Below are 15,618 nucleotides of genomic sequence, written 5' to 3' on the forward strand. Positions count from 1 at the left end.
AACCATTAGGCCATGACTGCCCCTTTAGGAAGTTTTATTCATCCACAAGTGTTTTCATTCTTTTCTCCTCTTCTTATCGCTAAGAAAGCAGCAAAAACTTAAATTGCTTCTCTTGTTACCCTTTGACTCAAATTTACAACCAAAAGCTGAAAAATAGCCAGGTTTCTATCCAAAGTTCCAAATTTAACTTGGGCTCAAAAATTGGAATATCGTATAAAACATTTGCGAATAAGCACCGTAAAGTAAAAGAGAACAAAACGGTCACTTCCTGATAAACTGACACTATATATTACTAAGAAAAGTAGAAGAAGCCACTGAATATAGTAATTTTCTTATATAATAAATTACTTCCGCCTCAAGCTTGAGCAAGAGCAAGCAGATGAGACACAATAAATGAGATCTTTTCTTTCAGAGGTGGATGCCTGCTGTTTGGGAATGCAGTCATGTAAGACAGTTCTGGGAGGCAATTATGCAGAAATACTTTGATGACAGACTTTGCTCCGGCATTTCAGAATGACCAGGTCCATAACATCATTTCAGATGCTGCGGAACGAGATCGAACCACTGGTTAGACGGGTTTTACCATCCCAAAGCGCAATGTCACATGACTTTTTTGATGTGTATGGAGCAATTTATTCGGCAAATGCTTTTCCATCTCCTATTATTCGCATTAACTCTTTTTTCCACAAGTCAAAAACCACCTCAAGCGAACGTAGAAACTTTTTTGCGAATTAAAGGATTTTTATTTGAAATGTGGCGTTTCCATCACTAGTTTCTGATGCGATATTTCAAAATGCACATAAAAACAGGGTGATGGAAACATAGCTAATGTGGCATCTTGTCAGTATTTTATTTTCAGAGTTGTGTTGCGGTAAAATTAGCAACATGTAACGCCAGTAGCTCACCGAGTGCAGCTGTTCTATGTAATCATAATAATGAAGCCCCCCATAGTCCAAAGTATATATATAACAATGTGGATTTTTTAAATAACATAAGTCTTTCATTGGTTTTCAACTACATATTTTAGTAAGAGGCATAATTTACGGTACATTAAGCTATACAAGTCTTAATACCCAGGGTTCCCTTTAAGGGTTGTTCTTTACCCCTAAAGGGTTCATAATAATACCACGAGAGTATTACTACCTTAAGGGTACGTATTACTACTCTAAGGTACTAACATGCCCCCTTTCTGACAGTCCACCAATTAAAAGGCACAAACTCATTTTTTGTCTTTATCCAATCAACCATAACCTCCAAACACACTACAAACTCTAATGAGCAGGGATATTAGTTCTGCATGCCATTTATGGTCCACAAAAAAACTCTTGTGGGATAGACACTTGGCATGCCTGACTCACACTGTGCTCATGCCCCGTGGCAGACCCTTTATGTCACCTTCTCCAGAGTGCAGCTGACCTACGGTAGCCCACAGGACTGTTAGGAGGATGGATGGACACCTGAGTGGTTCTAAAAAGTCAGGAAATATTCAGCTTTATGCAATAAGATGTAAAAAAAAATCCTGGCAGCAGCCAGTGGCTAGCAAAGTACAAAAACAAATAGTACAAGACCTTTAAATGTGATAAAGTATGTGGAAGAACACCACCAGCTCAAAATTGGCTTTGTTGTCTTTAAAAGCCACAGTTAAGTTTAAATGGAAAGAATTAGAAAGGGGAAAAACTCTTATTTATCACTGTAGTCAATTTATCCTTGGCTCAAGTGCTCACTTAATTTAATAGAAGCTTTGAAGAATTTAATGAATAAAAAAAATACATTGAGAGTGCTGTTAAATGCACAGGAGTACAAACGTAAGGTGCACTATTTTAGGCAAGTTTTACCTGCTTAAGGCAATTAAGAGATTTTTAAAGTTGTATGTCTTTAACCATAAGCTCAGCTTAAGTTAAGCTGCTTTCTAAAAGACTTCATGCAAACATAGATACTATCGAAATATATGATTTAGAACAATGTATTTATACGCACCTATTCCTAACTAGTCAGTTTTAGACCTACTTGTGTGTAGGTTATAGTATATATAGTTTTGCATTTATCATTTATTGCATTGCATTATTACAGTATTGTAGTTTAATAACATTTTAATTGTGGCTACAATAGATCTTGTAAACACGCCTTTAACTCGACTAAAGTTCCAGTAAGTAACCTTATCTCTGCTCGGATTCAGATTTTGTTTTTGACACATAATAACCAGCAGCTTTTTGATTCTTGCCCTGGCATTGTAAAGTAATTTATGACTATTATTTGAGCAAAGTTCACTCTTTGGAATTGCACCCACCTGCAAAACAAACAAGACAAATGCAAATACTTTGCTATTATTACACCTGGCAGGCACTTTATTCCAAAGCAAGTTCCGGTGCAATAAAGTTATACTGTGCAATTTATGAGTACATGCATTCCCTAGAAATGAAACTTGTGACCAAAATGTTAGAAAACATAAAAAACATGAGATACTACACCCAAGAACTGCACTACAGTTGTCACACTGAAAGAATAGCAAAAGACTGTTACTTTGCCTACCTCGGTTCCACAGATACTTCATTGGTCTATAAAGGTCTGAGAGTTTGATTGTACAAGAAATCAGAGAGAGAACAAGCAGCATAAGAGACTAAAAGCAAGCAAGACAGCCCCAAAATGGGGCGTTACTCAAGCCTCTCACTGCTTCACATCTATCACTGAGGCAGTATTGACACAGTCCGGCCCACTCTGTCTACCTGGCATATGATGATCAGCACTTCAGATGTCTTTTTTTAACTCATCACATTTCATTCACACTGCAGGAATCTATTTATATAGAAAACCAATGAGAAAAAAAGTTCAGTTCAGATTTTCACTTGTCTTGCTAACACTTGTGTAGAATGTATGGAAGCCCGTAAATAAAGCGTATTGTGACTTTTTATCTCACAATTCTGACTTTATTCTCAGAATTATGAGATAAAAGCTTGCAACTGCTAGTGATAAAGTCAGAATTGGAATATAAACTTGCAGTTCTGACTTTTTTTTCTCAGAATTGTGCAACATAAACTCACAACTGTGAGTTATAAAATCAGAACTGCAAGATATAAACTTTCTGACTTTTTCTTAGAATTGTGATATAAACTTGCAATTGCAAGTTATGAAGTCAGACATAGGAGATATAACCTCATTCAGATTTTTTTCTCAGAATTGTGAGATACAAACTCGCAACTGTGAGTGATAAAGTCAGAATGGCAAGATATAACTCACAATTCTGATTTTCTTTCAGAATTGTGATATAAACTTGCAATTGCAAGTTGTAAAGTCAGAATTGTGAGATATAAACTCACAATTCAGATTTTTTTGTCATAATTGTGAGATACACGCTCACAACTGCTAGTTATGAAGTCAGAATTGCGATATGAACTCACGGTTCTGACTTTTTTTTCTCAGAATTGTGCGATATAAACAACTGTTATTATAAAGTCAGAATTGCAAGATGTAAACTCACAATTCTGACTTTTCTTTCTCAGAATTGTGATATAAACTCGCAATTGCAAGTTATAAAGTCAGAAATGGGAGATATAAACTCATAATTCTGATTTTTTTCTCTCAGAATTGTGAGATATAAACTCAACATTCTGACTTGTTTTCTCAGAATTGTGAGATATAAACTTTCTGACTTTTTCTTAGAATTGTGATATAAACTTGCAAGTTATAAAGTCAGAAATGGGAGATATAAACTCGCAATTCAGATTTTTTTTCTTATAATTGTGAGATATAAACTCACAACTGCTAGTTATAAAGTCAGAATTGTGATATGAACTCGCAATTGCAAGTTATAAAGTCAGAAATGGGAGATATAAACTCATAATTCATATTTTTTTCTCAGAATTATGTAATATAAACTTGAAGCTGTGAATTAGAGTCAGAATTGCAAGATATAAACTCAAAATTCTGAATTTTTTCTCAGAATTGTGATACATATACTGTGATACTGCTAGTTATAAAGTCAGAATTGTGATACATATACTGTGATACTGCTAGTTATAAAGTCAGAATTGTGATAACTCGCAATCGCAAGTTATAAAGACAGAAATGGGAGATATAAACTCGCAGTTCCAATGTTTTTCTCATAATTGTGAGATATTAACTTGTAATTCATATTTTTTTTCTCAGAATTGTGAGATATAAACTCACAACTGCGAGATATAAAGTCAGAATTGCAAGATATAAAACTTCCAGTTCTGGCTTTTTTCTCAGAACTGCGTGATATAAAGTCACAATTGTGAGAAATAAGGATAAGATAAGATTTTTAATCTTAAAGATAAGATAAAAACTCTGACCAATTGTGTGTTGTAAAGTCAGAATTGCAAGATATAAATAATTGTGAGTTTATATCTTGCAATTCTAAATTTATTTCTCATAATTGCAAGATGTAAACTTGCAGTTCTGAGAAAAAAAAAAGTCAGAATCGTGAGATAAAAAGTTGCAAATTTTTTTTTTTTTTTTTGGTGGAAATGGGCTTCCATACTAATGTGCCTTACCACAAAAAAATTGTAGTAAAATGTTAAATAATAATACATTTATTTAATTAAATATTTTTCATTTAACTTGAAAGTGTTTTTAAATGCTAGAAATAATTTTTGTTTTTACTTATTAATATTAGCTGAAAATGTTAAAAACAGAGCATTACACACTGGTGGATATAATAAGATGCAAACAGAGTTTGCACAAGCTCTTTATAGATATCATGCAGTGAAACCAAATATCAGAATACCAGTACTGTCATAAAAACTGAGAACCTGAGTCTATGCCGTTGCAATCCCTGGGTTTTATTTCTGACTCATTTGCATGCATCTATGAATAATGAACACATGGTTAAAAAAGCTGTGGAGTTACTATAGTGTCAAGAGTATTGGTGGTGCAGCTGAGGCTGTGTGAGGGAATCGTTTCTCAGCTCTGTCTTCAAAAGAGCTCTGGTCCATGCTTTGTTACAATGAGATTAATAAAATAGCCTAATTATTTGTTCTTGTGTTCTATGAACTCTTTCATTTCTAATTTTAAATGTGCGATCAAACGGAGGGAAGGATAACATCAGTGAGAACTTAGAGTCTCATTGTGGGAACATGTTTGTTGTGGAGTGCAGGTTCCTTCCCTTTTCTTTGAACTGCGCTGGATGGTCATATGGTGTGATATGAATTACACAGAAAAAAAAAACAAGGAAACAAAGCAAGACCACGAGAACGCCACTTTCACTCTTTTTTAGGATTTCTGGGAAGGAAATGTTATCTGTAGAGCATTCACACAAAACATCTATTTTTAAAAATTGCGTAAAGCTGATTCAGGTGCTGGGTGCGAATGGTTAATCTTAGATGCATTACAAAATGTAACTAAAATAATACCACTAATAAATCTTTCTCCAAAGTCCATTTATATTTAATTTATATTTTTATCCAAAAACATTGTATTCAAGGTACACGTTTTATCAGTACATTCATGCATTCCCTGGGAATCAAGGCCATGACTTTGATGTTGCAAGCACTTTTCTCCTGTGTGAGCTACAGTACAGGAACAAGTAGGAGCACACTTGTATCAAATTTGTTTTAAATTATTTTAAGTACACTAAAAATACATAGGATTTACTCTAAAACAATTGCTAGCAACCTTGACAAACAATTACAAAAAGAAAAGGCAAGTAACACATTGAATTAATCTTGAAACGTTTAGGTAGAAAGACTGAAAAGGAATTTTCTTGTAAAATACTCCAGCAATCTTTGTTTTATTTACAATTTCAAAAAATGTTTTCCCTCAATAAACTCCTAAACTGCTGATTATTGATAGTAAGTAAGGTAGTTGTAGTTTTTTAGATATTGGTAGGGCCCTATGAATCCAGTCATAAAAACAAAATTTACTGTTTAAAGCAGAATGCCATGGATTGGATGGATACATCAAAAGTTAGTCAGTACACTTACTGTTGAGGTCAAAAGTTTGCATCTCCCTTTCAGAATCATTAAAAATGTTAATTATTTTACCAAAATAAGAGGGATCATACAAAATGCATGTTATTGTTGAGTATGGACCTGAATAAGATACTTCACATAAAAGATGTTTACATGTAGTCCATAAGAGAAAATAATAGTTGCGTTTCTAAAAATGAGCCGGTTCAAAAGTTTACATCCCCTTGATTCTTAATTCCATGTTGTTACCTATATGACAGTTAACAGTTAAACTGGCTGCTGTTCTTCAGAAAAATCCTTCAAGTTCCACAAATTCTTTGGTTTTTTGTGTATTTGAACCCTTTCCAACAATGACTGTGTGATTTTGAGGTTCTTTTTTTCCACACTGAGGACAACTGATGGACTCATGCGCAACTATTACAGAAGGTTCAAATGCTCACCAATGCTCCAGAAGAGCCAGGGGTGAAAACTTTTGGAATTTGAAGATCAGGGTGAATTTAACTTATTTTGTCTTCAGAGAAACATGTAAGCATCTTCTGTAGCCTCTGAAGGGCAGTTTTACATATTTTTTTAGTAAAAAATAGTAGTATATTTAGGTAAAATAAAAAAAATGTAAGAAAAAAATCTCCATTCTGTTCAAAAGTTTTCACCCCCCTTCCTTCTGGAGCATCAGAGAGCTTTTGAACCTTCTGTAATAGTTGCATATGAGTCCCTCAGTTGTCCTCTGTGTGACAAGATGGATCTCAAAATCCTACATTGTTTCATTGTTGGAAAGGGTTTAAATACACAAAAATGCTGGAAAACCACAGAATTTGTTGGACCTGAAAGATTTTTCTAAAGAACAGCAGACAGTTGAACTGTTCAGGACCAACAAGGGACTCATGAACAACTATCACTTAAAAAACAAACAGCTGTGGATCATTCAGGTAACAACACAGTATTAAAAATCAACTGTATGTAAACTTTTGAACCGGGTCATTTTTTAAAATGTAACTATTATTTTCTCTTATGGACTATATGTATGGACTATATGTAAAAAAGTTTCATGTAAAATATCTTATTCAGGTCAGTACTAAATAACATGCATTTTGTATGATCCCTCTTATTTTGATAAAATTAATATTCTTAATGATTCTGAAAGGGGGATGCAGACTTTTGACCTCAACTACAAATCAAAGCACAATATAGACTAGTGTGTTACAGGGAGTGAACGACGAGAGGCGAGCGGATCCACTTGCAAGCTTTTATTACATGGACGAGACAGATACATGGTCGTGCAGGCAGGGTCAAACAACAGTAAACAGGAATATAGGAGGCGAGACGAGAGAATAGTCCAGGAAGACGAGCGATAGTCCGAAAAGGCAGGCGGCTAGACAGACGATAACGAGATAACCAGGCGGGAGAACAAAAACTAGGAACTAGGAACAAGAAACTAGGCAAACGCTAACAATACAACAATTCAACAATCCGTGAAGTGCACTGGGAAGGACCGGGGCTTTTATAGAACGCCTGATTGGTCACGGGGGCTGACGCAATCAGTGCGGTGGAGGATGGGAGATGCAGTCCGGAGTGTGGTGCAACAGTCAGAGTGTGTAGGTGAGGTGAGAGTGACATCTGGTGGTGAGCGGACAACGGGACACCGACCAGATTCGTGACATAGCCCCCCCCGCAAGGAGCGGGTTTCCAGACGCTCGAAGGGAACAACAGTCCAGGGGAGCGGTGGGGTGGGAGCGAGACAGGGCGAGGGCTGGAGGGCCAGGTCCATGTGGGAGGCCCAGTGATTGAGGCAGGACCGACAGAGCAGGTACCCTCCAGGGCGGGGCCGGAGGCAGAGTAGGAGCCCTCCAGGGCGGACGCGGAGCAGGAGCCCTCCAGGGCGGAGCAGGAGGCGCAGGAGCCCCCCAGGGCGGAGGCGGAGCAGGAGGCGTAGGAGCCCTCCAGGGCGGAGCCGGAGGCGGAGCAGAAGGCGCAGGAGCCCTCCAGGGCGGAGGGGGAGCAGGAGCCCTCCAGGGCGGAACCGGAGGCGGAGCAGGAGGTGCAGGAACCCTCCAGGGCGGAACAGGGGGCAGAACAGGAGGCGCCGAGGCCCTCCAGGGCGGAACAGGAGGCGCCAGAGCCCTCCAGGGCTGAGCAGGAACTCGCGTCATGGACTGGGACCTGGGGAGAGCAGGGACAGAGGAGGCAGAGAGAACAGGGAGAAAAGCAGAGAGACCACAGGATAACGCCGCCTCCATAGGAGGTTCTACAGTCGACGCTGACACCTTTGGAGGCATTGGCGCAGCTTCTCTGATGGGGAAGGCCTCTGGAGCAGCCCTGAGACCAGACGGGACCTCTGGAGCAGACTTGAGACCAGACGGGTCCTCTGGAGCAGACTTGAGACCAGACGGGACCTCTGGAGCAGACTTGAGACCAGACGGGGCCTCTGGAGCTGACTTGAGACCAGGCGGGACCTCTGGAGCAGGAAACCGCGTTATGGCCTGGGACCTAGGAACGGCAGAGACAAAGGAGGCAGACAGAATAAGGGGAGAAGCAGAGAGGTTGTAGAGGGATGCCGCCTCCATGGGAGGATCTACAGCCAAGGCTGACACCTCAGGAGGCATTGGCATGGCTTCTCCAAGTGAGGGGAGCTCTAGAGCAGACTTGTGATCAGACAGGAGCTCTGGAGCAGGCTTGTGATCAGACGGGAGCTCTGGGGCAGGCTTGTGATCAGGCGGGAGCTCTTGAGCTGGCTTGTGATCAGACGTAACCTCAGGGGCAGACTCGGGAACAGACGTGACCTCAGGAGCTGAGTGTGCAGCCCACACACACCAAAAGGCAACTGCCATTAAGGGAAGAGCAGCGGCGGGTGGCAGGACCTCTTTAATGGTGGTTTTAGAAGGTGTTAATGCCACTGGGATGTTTGCAGCACTCACTGACACTAGTGGTGGGTCCAGCACACTGGCCGTCATGACAGGCCGTGGCCCTGAGAAGTCAGACGAGACATGGCGTGGCTCTGGGCAGTCAAACGAAACATGGCGAGGCTCTGGGCCGTTAGGCGGGACGTGACTTGACTCTGGGCCGTCAGGCGGGACGTGACTTGACTCTGGGCCGTCAGGCGGGACGTGACTGGACTCTGGGCCATCAGGCGGGACGTGACTGGACTCTGGAGCAGCAGCAATAACTTTGTTTGGCTCATGAAGATCAGCTGTGGTTTGACTTGGTTCTTGGAGATTGGCTGTGACTTGACTCGATTCGTGAACAGTAGTGAACTGCTTTGACTCATGGAGACCAGCGGTGACTTGACTTGGCTCATGGAGATCAGCAGTGACTTGATCTGACACATGAAGACCAGCGGTGACTTGAACTGGCTTGAGAAGATCATTGACTTCACTTGACTCAGGAACCATGGCTGTTACCTTGCTTGACTCAGGAACGACCGCCTTGGCGTTGCTTGACGCAGAAACGACCGCTTTGACATTGCTGGACTTGGAAGCTTGACTGGACTTGGAAGCTTGACTGGACCTGGAGGCTTGACTGGACCTGGAGGCTTGACTGGACCTGGAATCTACAGCCGTAGTCTGACTTGACTCTGGAGCAGCAAAAACAGCAGCAGCTTGGCTTGGCTCATGAGGATCTGCTGTAACCTGGCTTGGCTCATGGAGATCCGCTGTAACGGGACTTGACTCCTGAACAACATGGCCTGGCTCAGGAACAACATGGCTTGACTCAGGAACAACAGCTGTAACGTGACTTGACTCGTGAAGAACAGGTGTGACTTGGCTTGACTCGTGGGGAACAGCTGTGACTTGGCTTGACTCGTGGGGAACAGCTGTGACTTGGCTTGACTCTGTGTCTTGACTTGACTCTGGGGTAGCCGCTGCGGCATGAAGGAGCACCATTTTTGCTGCCCATACCGCCACTAGAGGTGTGTCCAGCACGTGGGCCATCATGACCACAGGTGGCGTCTGGGTGCTGACCACAGGTTCTGTAATGGCGGCCATATTGTGGAGTGGCTTGGTGACGGCGGCCATCTTGTGCAGTTGCTTGGAGACGGCGGCCATCTTGTGCAGTTGCTTGGAGACGGCGGCCATCTTGTGCAGTGGCTCTGGCGTGGCAGCCATCTTGTGCAGTGGCTCTGGCGTGGCAGCCATCTTATGCAGTGGCTCTGGCATGGCAGCCATCTTGTGCAGTGGCTCTGGCATGGCAGCCATCTTGTGCAGTGGCTCAGGAAACACAGCTGCAACTTGACTTGACTTGGAAACTTGACTTGACTCAGGAAATGCAGCCGCAACTTGACTGGACTCGGAAACTCGACTTGACTCAGGAAACACAGCTGCAACTTGACTTGACTTGGAAACTTGACTTGACTCAGGAAATGCAGCTGTACCTTGACTTGACTTAGAAACTCGACTTGACTCAGGAAACACAGCTGCAACTTGACTTGACTTGGAAACTTGACTTGACTCAGGAAATGCAGCTGTAACTCCATATAGCTCTGGTATGGCAGCTGTGACGTGACGGAGCTCTGTTTCCGCCGCCATCTTGTGAAGCGCCGCCATCTTGTGAGCGCACGCCGACGCTGCCGCCATCTTGTGAACGGGCACCGCTGTCGCCGCCATAGCTTGAGCGCGCTCCTGCACGGCCGCCATTTCACGAGCGATCCAGGCGGCAAACGTGAAAGAGTGGAATAGTTGGCAATCGAAAGAAACTCATGGATGTATTGATCAAGTGTGTGCGGTCCTTGTTTGATTCTGCAAAGAATTCTGTCAGTGTCCATATCGAAAGATTGTCCGGGGGTGAAGCTGCTGGATCCTGTTGTGACGGATTGTTCTGTTACAGGGAGTAAACGATGAGAGGCGAGCGGATCCACTTGCAAGCTTTTATTACATGGACGAGACAGATAAATGGTCGTGCAGGCAGGGTCAAACAACAGTAAACAGGAATATAGGAGGCGAGACGAGAGAATAGTCCAGGAAGACGAGCGATAGTCCGAAAAGGCAGGTGGCTAGACAGACGATAACGAGATAACCAGGCGGGAGAACAAAAACTAGGAACTAGGAACAAGAAACTAGGCAAACGCTAACAATACAACAATTCAACAATCCGTGAAGTGCACTGGGAAGGACCGGGGCTTTTATAGAACGCCTGATTGGTCACGGGGGCTGACGCAATCAGTGCGGTGGAGGATGGGAGATGCAGTCCGGAGTGTGGTGCAACAGTCAGAGTGTGTAGGTGAGGTGAGAGTGACATCTGGTGGTAAGCGGACAACGGGACACCGACCAGATTCGTGACATAGTGTCTGTTAATATTAAGCCCAAAAATACCATTTGAATAGGCATGTTTTGCGCGTCTCTGTGTGAATGAATGGCACAGACGCACAGTTTCCTTTACTACACACATGCTAAAGCGCGCATGATGTTTGTGATATTTTCAGCCTCTGTCGCCTTAAAATATAAGTACATGAACACATAAACATAATCTCTAGAACTGCCCTGAGAGCCACTTCATGAGCATTTTACAGTTTCTTTTGAGCAAAACTATGGTCGTATCACATACAAACAGAAAGGTCTTTATAGCAACCCGTCAAATAATAAAAGTATGGTTTAACTTGAAAAAACGTGACAGAAATATTATTTAATGTAATGATAGTAGTACTAATAGAATTATTATTAAAACATTATTTACAAGGAAAAAATGTTTACCAGAATTTATTTAGCATAAAAATGTAAATACACAACACAGTATTTCTGAAAATAACTAAATTATATATATATATATATGTAATTTAGTGTTATATTTATTTATTTTTTCAATTAATTAATTACAGATGTTTTTGATAATCAGATCCAGAAAATGAAATTTGAAATGAAAGCAAAATTTGGTAAAAAATAAAACTAAATTTGAGAGAAAAAAAAATTTCATGGGGCCTTAAAAATGCAATTAAAAAGTTAAACCTTTAATAAATTGCTGTTTAATATTGTAAGTTTCATGATTTCAATTAATTAGACATGCTTAAAACATTAAATGGAAAACAGTGAATCCAGAAAATTTATAACCAGAATTTGGAAAAAAATAAAATGGAATTTGGGAAAAAATAAAACGGATTTCACAGGGTATACTCATATATGAGGTAGGTTTGAGGTATCTAAAATATGGTCATGCAAAATAAGCCATAAATGTGCTTTATGCTAACAGCCAATATGCTAGTAATATGCATGCTAATAAGCAACTAGTTAATAGTGACTAGTGTTCCCCAATCTAAAGTGTGATTTATTATAAAGAAAATGAAATGAAAAAATAAATGCAATTTGTAGGTTAGTCAGTGATAGGCTTATGTTTAGTAATATGGAAATACAACAAACAATATAATAAATTCCACTCTTTTTCCTATTCAGTGCTTTTATCAGTCACACTAATGTGTTGTCTATAGGTCTTTTCTTAGCAAAAAAATTATGTATGCTATTAACTGTGAATATTCAATTAACTAATTAATTTTCAATAAACTGAAAATCACATATATTTTATATAATTATATGCCGTGCCCTCCACTAATATTGGCACCCTTGGTAAATATGAGCAAAGACAGCTATGAAAATAAATCTGCTTTGTTTATCTTTATGATCTTACATTCAAAAAATTCACAAAATGCTAACCTTTCACTGAAGCAAAACAATTAAAATTGGGGGGAAACTTACGTTATGAAATAAATATTTTCTCTAACGCATGGTGGGCACAATTATTGGCACCCTTTGGAAATTATAATGAGTAAAATATCTCTGAAGTATATTCCCATTCATATTTGCATTTATTTAGCACACTAGAATGGCTAGGAGTATGATACTGTCCAGCCATGACTTCCTGTTTCACAGGAATATAAATATGAGGAGCACAAAGGCCAAATTCCCTTAATCATCCATCACAAGGAATAAAACCAAATAATATAGTTCTGATGTGCAGAACAAGATTGTTGAGCTTCACAAAATAGAAAGTGGCTGTAAGAAATAAGCCAAAGCACTGAAAAGTCCCATTTCCACCATCAGGGCAATAATTAAGAATTTCAATCAACTAAAGATGTTACAAATCTAACTGGAAAAAGATGTGTGTCTATATCGTCCTAATGCATGGTGAGGAGGAGAGTTTAAGTGTCCAAAGACTCTCCAAGTATCACAGCAGGAGAAATGCAGAGATTAATTGAGTCTTGGGGTCAAAAGACTAAAAAAAAATTTCAAACAGCCCCTTCATCACCACATGGTGTTCAGGAGGGTTTTAAGAAAAATCCTCCTTGCTCATCCAAAAACAAACTCCAGCGTATTTAGTTGTCAGACACGACTTAAATTTCAAATGGGACTGGCTTCTGTGGTCAGATGAAACTAAAAAAAGAGCTTTCTGGCAGCAAACCCACCAGATGGTTTTGGTATAGAAAGTACCCCATGCCCACAGTTAAATATACTGCTGGATCTTTAATGTTGTGGTCTTATTTTCCTGCCAGAGGTCCTGGACATCTTGTTCAGATACATGGCATCATGGATTCTAGCAAATACCAACAGATAAAAAATCTAAACCTGACTGCATCTGTTAGAAGTTCTATAATGAGCTGTGGTTGGATCCTCCATCAGGACAATGATCCAAATCAAACATCAAAATCAACACAAAAATGTGTCACTGAGCATCAAATGAAGCTTCTGCCATTGCCGTCCCAGTTGCCTGGCCTGAACCCTATAGAAAATGCGTGAGGTGAACTGAAGAGAAAAAGCACCAGCATGGAGCTGAGAAACTGAAGGATCTGAAGAGTTTCTGTATGAAGGAATGGTCTCTAATCTTATGTCAGGTGTTCTCCAAACTCTTCAGGCAATAAAGGAGAAAACTCAGAGCTGTTATCTTGAATAAAGGACGTTACAATAATTGGGTGCCAATAATTGCGGTCAACATGAACTAGAGAAAAACATTTATTTCATAATGAGATTTCCCCCCTGCTTTCCATTGTTTTGCTTCAATGATAGGTTGGAATTCTGTGAACTTTTTGAATGAAAGATTAAAAGGATAAACAATGCAGATTTATTTTCACAGCCACCTTCACTCATATTTACCAAGGGTGCCAATATTAGTGGAGGGCACTGTATACATCTTGACTTCATTGATGAAATAACTATTACTGATAGGGTAATATTGATTTTAGGAAGATTTTCAATATAACACCTACAAATTCTCATATTTAATACTACTGTCTGCTATAAGTGAAGGTTCTTATAGCCTTATAATAACTAAAAGGCTGGAGAAAAAACTGATAGAACAGAATTCTAGCCAGTACAGTATAGTGCAAGAAATCATCTCAGACAACATTTGAAAACAGAATGAATAAAGAATATGATAATCACAAACCTGAAAACTGAAATTGCAAGCATTTTTCCACCAGCGAAAAAGCGTCATACAACATATTCACCTCTCTCAAGTTATATGGCAAAACAGGTCAACCAGTCAGAGTCCTGCTTGTCTGTTATTTTGCACTATCACAGGCTGGAAAGCTATAAAAACAACTCAGTATCAGTTGGGAGATAACAGCTAAAGCGAACTAGCTTTGTGGCGTTATTTTCTAGTAACCAGCCACCACGATTAGGAGTTTTTCCACTGAACAGGGAAGTAATTTAAATAACAACTACATTCATGCCTGAATATAAAAGAGAATCTTTCTATGTTTCACTGAGACTAGCACTGGCCTCGTGCAATGCAGTCCAGACCTAATGTGATGGAAGCAGACAAGGGAAGTCTCTGACCCAGTAGTGACAGCTGATCTTACTACATCCTGCATAGATAAGGAAACAGTTCATTTCATGCATTGACCACAGAGGAAGATGCATGCAAACAGACCAACATGCAAATATAATGTCATGCATGCAAAGCAGGTAACCGTGCCAAACTATCAGCTACAAAACTATCAGTCCTTACACAATGTGTGACTGTATCTCCTGACCTGAACCTGTTTGGTTGGTTGGTTGGATGAATGGAAAGAATGATTTTAAACCATATCATTTACTACACATGTGTCGTATATGTGCTCTGAGAGGCATGCGTGCAGACAAACTGTCCCATATCTCCAGGGCCTTGTCTCAACATTTAGCTGTAAACTAGTCTGTGCATAGGTGTAACCAAGTGGAATGAATGACCTACAGAAGCAGCCAATCAGCTTCTCTGCACTCCATGTTTTGCCTCTGGCACAGAAAAATGTGGGTTAACAGACTGTCATAACAAGACAGTAAATAGATTTACATGGATTGCCATGCGATCACATTCAGTTGCAAGCTTTGGCCTAAAGTGTAAAAAAAAAAAAAAATATATATATATATATATATATATATAAATGTAATCTACAATTACAGTGTTATTTTACAATCACTGAGATGGTTTTTATTCATATTTTGAATTTTGTTTTTTTTTTTAATATTTTAGTAAATGTATATTTTGTATATACTTTTTGCATTTTAATTTAAGTTAAAAGTTTTTGTCATTTTGTTGCTTGTTTTTATTATTTCATTAGTATTTCAAAATGGTTTTATAATTTTTATTATTGTTTATTTTAGTTTTAGTTATTTTAGGTAAACAAAAAAAAAAAAAAGAATGAGAATTTTGCCTTTGCCTTTACTTATATAAAATGTGTTTGGTATTATTATTTTTAATTGTATTTTATTTTAGTCATTTTTGTTGTCATTAAAATATATAT

At 39.5% G+C, this 15,618-nt stretch overlaps 1 protein-coding gene across 2 annotated transcripts in view; it reads right to left on the reverse strand.

The window, feature by feature from the left end:
- The window catches only part of slco4a1 (solute carrier organic anion transporter family, member 4A1), a 34,526-nt gene that overhangs the window by 16,672 nt on the left and 2,236 nt on the right, over positions 1 to 15,618 (reverse strand). Inside the window, exon 1 of one of the 2 annotated variants that reach the window (XM_051096122.1) lies at positions 2,530 to 2,624. The exons of the other annotated variant lie outside the window; for it this stretch is intronic. The gene's annotated coding sequence lies outside the window, so the exon portion shown is untranslated. Of the gene's footprint in view, positions 1 to 2,529; positions 2,625 to 15,618 lie in introns of those variants that run through there. 2 annotated transcript variants of the gene reach the window in all.

This window comes from Labeo rohita, chromosome 23 (genome assembly GCF_022985175.1).
Source record: "Labeo rohita strain BAU-BD-2019 chromosome 23, IGBB_LRoh.1.0, whole genome shotgun sequence".
In the NCBI taxonomy this organism is placed as follows: Eukaryota; Metazoa; Chordata; class Actinopteri; order Cypriniformes; family Cyprinidae; genus Labeo; species Labeo rohita.